At 37.3% G+C, this 7736-nt stretch overlaps 1 long non-coding RNA gene across 1 annotated transcript in view; it reads right to left on the reverse strand.

Moving 5' to 3' along the window:
• Positions 1-5788, reverse strand: part of LOC136826936 (uncharacterized) — an 84461-nt gene extending 78673 nt beyond the window's left edge. Inside the window, exon 1 of the long non-coding RNA XR_010849761.1 lies at positions 5257-5788. This is a non-coding gene — a long non-coding RNA (uncharacterized lncRNA). The remainder of the gene's footprint in view (positions 1-5256) is intronic.
• Between the last annotated feature and the right edge of the window lie 1948 nt (positions 5789-7736).

Consider the following 7736-nt stretch of genomic DNA (forward strand, 5'->3'; position numbering starts at 1 on the left):
TTTTATATCTTATCCACAGAGCACCTTCGTTGAGGCCAGCGGCTCTAAGATTATTTCTGCTAGCGTCCCATACTTTTGCTTAGTTGTTTAGAACAAACCCATTGGGCCTAACGGGACTCTAGTATTTTGAGAAGAACTGAGAGGTAGCACTAGATAAAATAAATTATACTAACGATGCGCAACCGCCACTACTTGTTTGGGGATACCAAACAAGCGTCCTGTTTTTCTAGAGAAGCCCAGGTCAAGTTTCATAAAATCGGAAGGTAAATCGGCCGCAATGCGCTTTCCATTTTTTTCTACCTTATGGTTAGTTTCATGAGATATGACAGGAGACCACTCTCAAGGGGCCCCCTTTTTTTCAGGTTGTTAAGTTCATGAAATCTGAAGGTAATACTTTTCTACATCTTAATTTTCCTTGGGGTCATGTTCATGAAATATAAGGTAGAGTATGAGGTAAGTTATCATAGGGGTCCCATGTGAATTTCTTCCTTTTTTTCTTACAGTCTTAGCAAGGTCATATTCATGGGTCTTCGACCGTTACTTTTCCAGGCAATAGAAAATTTGTAGTTTGCGTAAGTGACGTTGATCGTAGAATTTTTTAATATCTGAGAAATTCTTCACTATTTGACAATATTTGTTATCATTTGTATTGTCTTGTCATGCATTATATTGTAATGGAAAAATTTCCCGTAAGTACTTGAAAGGTACTATAGAAATAATGTTGCCCTTTCTCGTAAAAGCTCATCCATCGCCTCTCATGAACAAAAAAGTTAAGTATACTTTAGTTTAACCAGACCGCTGAGCTGATTAACAGCTCTCCTAGGGCTGGCCCGAAGGATTAGATTTATTTTACGTGGCTAAGAATCAGTTGGTTACCTAGCAACGGGACCTACAGCTTATTGTGGAATCCGAACCACATTATACCGAGAAATGAATTTCTGTCACCAGAAATAAATTCCTCTAATTCTTCATTGGCCGGTCGGAGAATCGAAACGCGGGGCCAGGAGAGTGCTAGGTGAGAACGGTACCCACCCGTCCAGTGAGGAACTTGTGTCATGGGAGTGTCCTTATCATAAGAGACTTGAACTTGAGGAGATGGTCTCTCCCGGTAGGTGACGGATTTGTTGCCGGCAAGGCATGTCGTAGAGCTTCAGTTGTTATCAGCCGTCTGAAAAAAGACATGGGAGCTTTCTTTTTATTATGTATGTTATATTAGGAATGAAAAAGGGACGATTTTAATACATTCGCGGCAGGGTAATGCAAAATCTTTAATTAACTCCTGTTCCATCAAAGACTTGCGGCCACAGTATAACTCATTTCCGTTATCGGGGCGAACTCTGGTGAACGTACTTGTTATCGCAAACTACAGCAATTTTTTTTTATATCAGGTATTTTGTTACCGTTAATCACTTTACCAATCATCGCAGTTTCTGCGACAAACTGTTCAGCGCTGAACAAGATATCAAATATCAAATAGTTACTAGTTTGATATTTTTCTTTTGTTTTACCCAGTCCCGGTTTTACCAAGTTATATTAATACGATCGCGATCTTACGGGTGTTCGTATTCAAACGCTGGCTTTGATGGTTCGACTGCTTTGCCGGCCGCTCCTAAGGACTTCGAATTTCGCTAGTGACGCCAGCCACCTCCGGGGAAATAAAGCTTAAATTACTACTCGCACTTTCCATCCGGTATATACAGTATATATATATATATATATATATATATATATATATATACATACATATATATATATATATATATATGTATATATATATATATATATATATATATATATATATATATATATATATACTGTATATACCGGATGGAAATAGTATATAATTTAATATTTATATATATATATATATATATATATATATATATATATATATATATATATATATATATATATATATATATATAGATATAGATATAGATATAGATATAGATATATATATATATATATATATATATATATATATATATATATATATATATATATATATATATATATATATATATATATATATATATATATATATATATATATATATATATATATATATATATATATATATATATATATATATATATATATATATATATATATATATATATATATATATATATATATAGAGAGAGAGAGAGAGAGAGAGAGAGAGAGAGAGAGAGAGAGAGAGAGAGAGAGAGAGAGTGTATTGAGTTAATTTACCTTGTAAATTAAATTGGTTTGATTATGCGTTTCTAATAACAGACACATATTTGGCTTCTAGTTTCTTCTTTCATTCTTTTCCTTCACGTTGTCGTTCTTATTCTCTTTAGTAGCAGTAGTGGCAGTAGTAGTCGTAATGATATGCTCTTGTGTGTCACCATTTCCGAATTCATGTATTTCCTGCTGTAAGTTTAAATCGCTTGAATTATTTTTTTCTGTGAGACGAAGAAAGACCAGTGCTTATGTCATCCTTTATATTTTGTCAGCGGATACTCTATATTATATTCCTTTTGCTTTGACCTGCATTAGTCGCAGTCACACTTCGAATCGTTCGTTTTTCCGAGTAACGAAAAGTGACTTTTATGGTTTTCGGGAAGGAATTATGGGGTTGAGTTTTGGGGATATGGAAGAAAGGGAGTTTTCTTTTCGTGGGGGTGGGGTGGGGTTGGTATACGTATACCCCCGAGATGGGCATGGGGAGGGGGCGGCCCTAGAAGAGCCGATACGAATAGCAGCAAGAGGACTTCTCAAATTTGTCCGTGGGGTGGAGGGGACCGGAAGCTGGGGGAATATCATAGAGGTTTGTGAGAATGGTGGGGAGTTGGGGTTGGGGGTAATGTAGGGGGGAGTGGGGGTTCGGTAGGTGTTCTTAGCCCCGAGAGGAGGAGGTTTGAGGAGGGGCAATAATTCAGCGTAATATTCGAGGGCAGAAGTGAGTTAGGGCGGCCAGCATAAGCGACGATGACCTCCATCCATCTTGAGTCCCAGGCCCGGGTGCGTTTGGAATCGAGAAATATACTCTCACATAATGGAAGTTGGAATTGGAATATTTCTTTCACGCCACCCACCAGGAAATCACAAAGTCAGAGGAAGGAAGGAACCGAGGAGGAGGAGGAGGAGGAGGAGGAGGAGGAGGAGAGATGGGGTGGGGAGAGGACGAAGGAGGAGGAGGAGGAGGAGGAAGGAGATTGTTGAAGGAATGGGGAATATATCCACATTATATCCGTACGGATACGGATATATATATATATATATATATATATATATATATATATACACACACATATATATATATATATATATATATATATATATATATATATATATATACATACAGTATATATATGGTATATACATATATATATATATATATATATATATATATATATATATATATATATATATATATACTGTATATTATATATTAACACTAGGAACACTAAAATGGAAATATGAAAATCTAAATAATGTATCGAGTATTGAACAGTGGAAAATCAAAGACAATTCTGATAGTAAGAAGGAAAGTGGAGACAAAAATGTACATATCTGCGGAGAGGAGGGTAGGGGTTCGTTTTCGGGTGGGGGAAGGGACTTACATTTAGGTATTGGGTGAGAAAAGTGAAATGTGGCTGTTTATCGAAGCAAAATTAAGTAAATATAATTTACTCGGAGACTGAAAAGAAATAAGAAAACGGAAATGTTTTTTGAGGAGCGCAGGAAGTTAAAAAGTAATGGATAACGTCGGAGTATTATACTGTATTTGTGAGATGTAAAATGGAAAGAGACAATACTAAGTGTCAAATAATAAACGCTGAATTGAGTTGCTGAAGAAGTGTTTCACTACAATACAGGTTGATGAGGAAGTAAAGATGAAATATCTAAAAAAAAAAATTCAGGAAATAGCAGTAAAGAAGAGAAAAAGACAAAGGAATAGTGGCAAATAGTTTGTTGTTATTATTAGGAATAATTTCGTTAAAAACATTATTTGTTAATAGAGCGAATATGTGATTTCTTGCCGATAATTGGAAATTTTAAAATTAAAACTGTGATGGATGTATGGTATAGAAATATTTCTGAAGCGCGAATGGAATGAGTAAATGTCTTGAGATTTTATTTCAGAGTTTTTACAAATTTTCTCATCCAAATTATTTGTAGATAAAAACATGTTTCAGGCGTCAGCGACCATAGTCATCTTCACACGAGTGTACTAAGGGTAATTAATAATTAAATAATATGCTATGATAGTAGAGATTCCTTAGTTTTCGGGAGATTTCTAAAACTAATCAATCTTTTATAGTTTCTCTTGTGCTTTAGAGATTCTCATAGTTTTTTCTTAGAATAATTGTAATTTTTTTTCATACGTTTCTAGAGACTCCTGAACATTTTTTTTTATTATTACTGCATTTATGTGGAATCCTGCAGTTCAAAAAAATTCCGTAGACTTCTATAGGGTCCTGTAGTCTTTTAAATGATTCCCGCAGCAATATCTTAAGAATGCCATAGTTCAGTTAAGTTGTGTCAGTTTATGAAATTAACGATTAATACGTGATCGTTAATGACTGCGTTATAAGTGAGTAAACGAGGTTACTTATAATGTGCTATTGCGTAAGATACGCAACGTAAAAGTACCCTCTTTTCAGACGCTGATTGAGGAGTCTGGCGTGAAATATCCGCAGGCTTTTTTTCATCACTTTCACGAATAAGATGGAACTAATGGCTCACCAATAGCTGCATAAATTTGGAGATAAATATAAGATATAAAATAAATATGAATATATACATATGCGTAAGAATATATATATATTTATGTATATATGTATATATATTTATCTATATATATATATATATATTTATCTATATATATATGTAAATATATATTTATACACAAACATATATTCAAACTAATGAAGGAGCTTAAAATGTAGAAGGATGCGAACACACTAACATAACACACACACACACACATACACACACGCACACACACACAGGCAAGCAAATGCAAGCGAAGGGAGAGCGCAAGCGTGCAGACACGGATCCCCCAAAAGTGTCCTCTGGCGCAGGCGCACAGTGGCCTGGCCGGCAACCGCCAGCTTATTGAGGTTAAATTAGCAGAGAGGATGCTGATGGTCCTGCATTACGCATCTCTCTTTGCTACTAGGAACATTTTTTCTAATCACTCCACAATATTATCACACACAGACACCACTAACAAGGAATCAACTTCTAAAACTTAGCTACCACAAGCGAGGAGAGTTAATTTACCCATTATGAGCGCTGATCGCTGGCTTCCACGATAAACACTTGTTGCTTTTCCTCATCATGACCGTCCTTGTTAACTTGACACTTCATCTCGTCTTCGTTGCACCACCGCATTGGTACTGATCTTCTCCGCTTTTCAGCAGTATTAGCACTCTTTCTTTTCCCTTATTTACTTCATTGCCGTATTTTATAGTAAATGTTTTTCTGGAGAACTTATATATATTTTTCAGCCTCTCGTGATCTAAGTACTTATCTCTGCAAATCGCGCGTCGAGGAGAGAGATATAAAGAGAAAGATTCGACGGAGGCAAACAGTAATCTGTTCTGCCGCGGGCTTTACTATTAACGCCTTTCGAAGATTACGCCAAAAGCACCAGAATGAGCTGGATGGGATTTGTCAAAATGTACCTAAAATGGAAATCCCTTTTGGCGAGTAGTCGGGGGAGAGGGATTCCTAGATTTCTACCAGGATATCTTGGAACACGCAACGCCACAGCCGAACTGCTTTCTATCAGGCACTGTTGCACATACACCACGAAGCTTTAGGATCGTTCTCAACACACTTCTCCTGCACACATACAGCGAACACACACACACAAGCAAGCCCCCGGCCGCTCTGTTCCATCAGCTTTCTGGAAAAAAAAAGGGTAAAAATTTTTCTTTTACTTTGTTTTTCAGCGACTCGTCGTCGTTCGTTCTCGGGCCCGAGGCAGACTCTAGTCATCACCCCTGGCATGTCGTGTTTCTCTCTCTCTCTCTCTCTCTCTCTCTCTCTCTCGTTCTGTCTTGTGTCGATTTTTCAATTCTCAATTCTCTCTCTCTCTCTCTCTCTCCCCTTCTTGCAGTTCTACTCTCTCTCTCTCTCTCTCTCTCCCCCGTGTGTTCGATTTTTCCATTTTTCTCTCCATTTTTGCTCTTCGCCATATCTCTCTCATGCGTTTTGTTTCTATTACATTTTCTTTCTCTCTCTCTCTCTCTCTCTCTCTCTCTCTCTCTCTCTCTCTCTCTCTCTCTCTCTCTCTCAATACTTTTTCCCTTTCCCCATTTTTTGCTTTTCGTCATCTCTCTCTCTCTCTCTCTCTCTCTCTCTCTCTCTCTCTCTCTCTCTCTCTCTCTCTCTCTCTCCGTTTTATAGGCACCTCTCCCTCGCTCTCTTGTTAGTATATAGGGTGTCTATCCTTCACCCTAACCAAGGGTGTGACTCGTGCACTTTTTTTTTTTTTTTTTTTGCTTATTTGTTGCCGATATTTTGGACACTTTTGATTGTATGTGCTCTCAATCACCCTCGGTAGTTTGTATGTTGTCTCTTCACCTTTAGAACTAGAGGTGGTGACCATCCTTTTTTTTTTTTGGTACAGGTTCAGTTCGAAATCCCTTTTTTCGCGTGAATCATAGATAAAGATCGATTTCCATAAACGCATGCTAACGTGATTTCTTGTTTGTTTTCTGTAATTTCATGTAGTGTGCTATTTTCTTTGGATAAACTAATATCTATGAGAAATATTACGTGACATTTTGGGACAACATCAGGAATTTTGAAGCTTTCTTAAAAGTAACGTGACATAACCCATTTTTCTCATGCATCTATATTATATAAGTGTTTGCCTTTATACATGGAGAGAGAGAGAGAGAGAGAGAGAGAGAGAGAGAGAGAGAGAGAGAGAGAGGGGGTTGTTCGGAGGTGGGACTCACTCCTCAGTCTAGGTTGGAGCACAGCAAATAAAATTGCTGGATTTGTCCGTTCAGGCCGAACCTAAAGTCCCATGGGCCGACGACGGGTGAAAGTAGAACGAGGCTCGCAGGTCAACGCCTTTTGCAAATAGATATTTTCGTTCGCGGAAAATTGCTGTCTTGGGACTTTCCAGTGGATAAACAGATATTACCGTAAAAAGATGAGTGAACATAGGAAAAACGCTTGCCATCTGATCAGCGAAGTTAAGCAAACATGGGCCTTGTAAACATTTGGTTGGGTGACCGCTCAGAAGTGTCTTATGCTGGCTGCACATAAGCCAGTCGGGCAGGTCTTGTGGCTAGCAACCTCACCTCGCTATATGAATGCCTAGAAACGGAAGGGTGACAGGTTATGGAGTTCCTCATTTACACACATATATATATATATATATATATATATATATATATATATATATATATATATATATATATATATATATACATACATTCTGAGGATGCATAAGACCACAATTGTTTGAATTGTGCCAGGGCCATATCTAGCAGGGACTTCATAGGTTTCTTGAGCACTTTCTAGGAATTCCTTTTTTTCCCATTTCTTTAGGCTCACGGGAATTAAAGTATGATATAGAATGTAAATAGGGCATATTGCCACGAGAAAAATGAAACAGCGGTGTATTTGAAAATACTTTCGTGTGTGTGTGTGTATACCTCCCACTTTTGTCTCCCCTGGAGTGATGTAAACTAGTCTCAGGTGCTGAGTGATCACTCATACTGTTAGCGGCGGCCCGTGCG

This window comes from Macrobrachium rosenbergii, chromosome 41 (assembly GCF_040412425.1).
Source record: "Macrobrachium rosenbergii isolate ZJJX-2024 chromosome 41, ASM4041242v1, whole genome shotgun sequence".
Classification (NCBI taxonomy): domain Eukaryota; kingdom Metazoa; phylum Arthropoda; class Malacostraca; order Decapoda; family Palaemonidae; genus Macrobrachium; species Macrobrachium rosenbergii.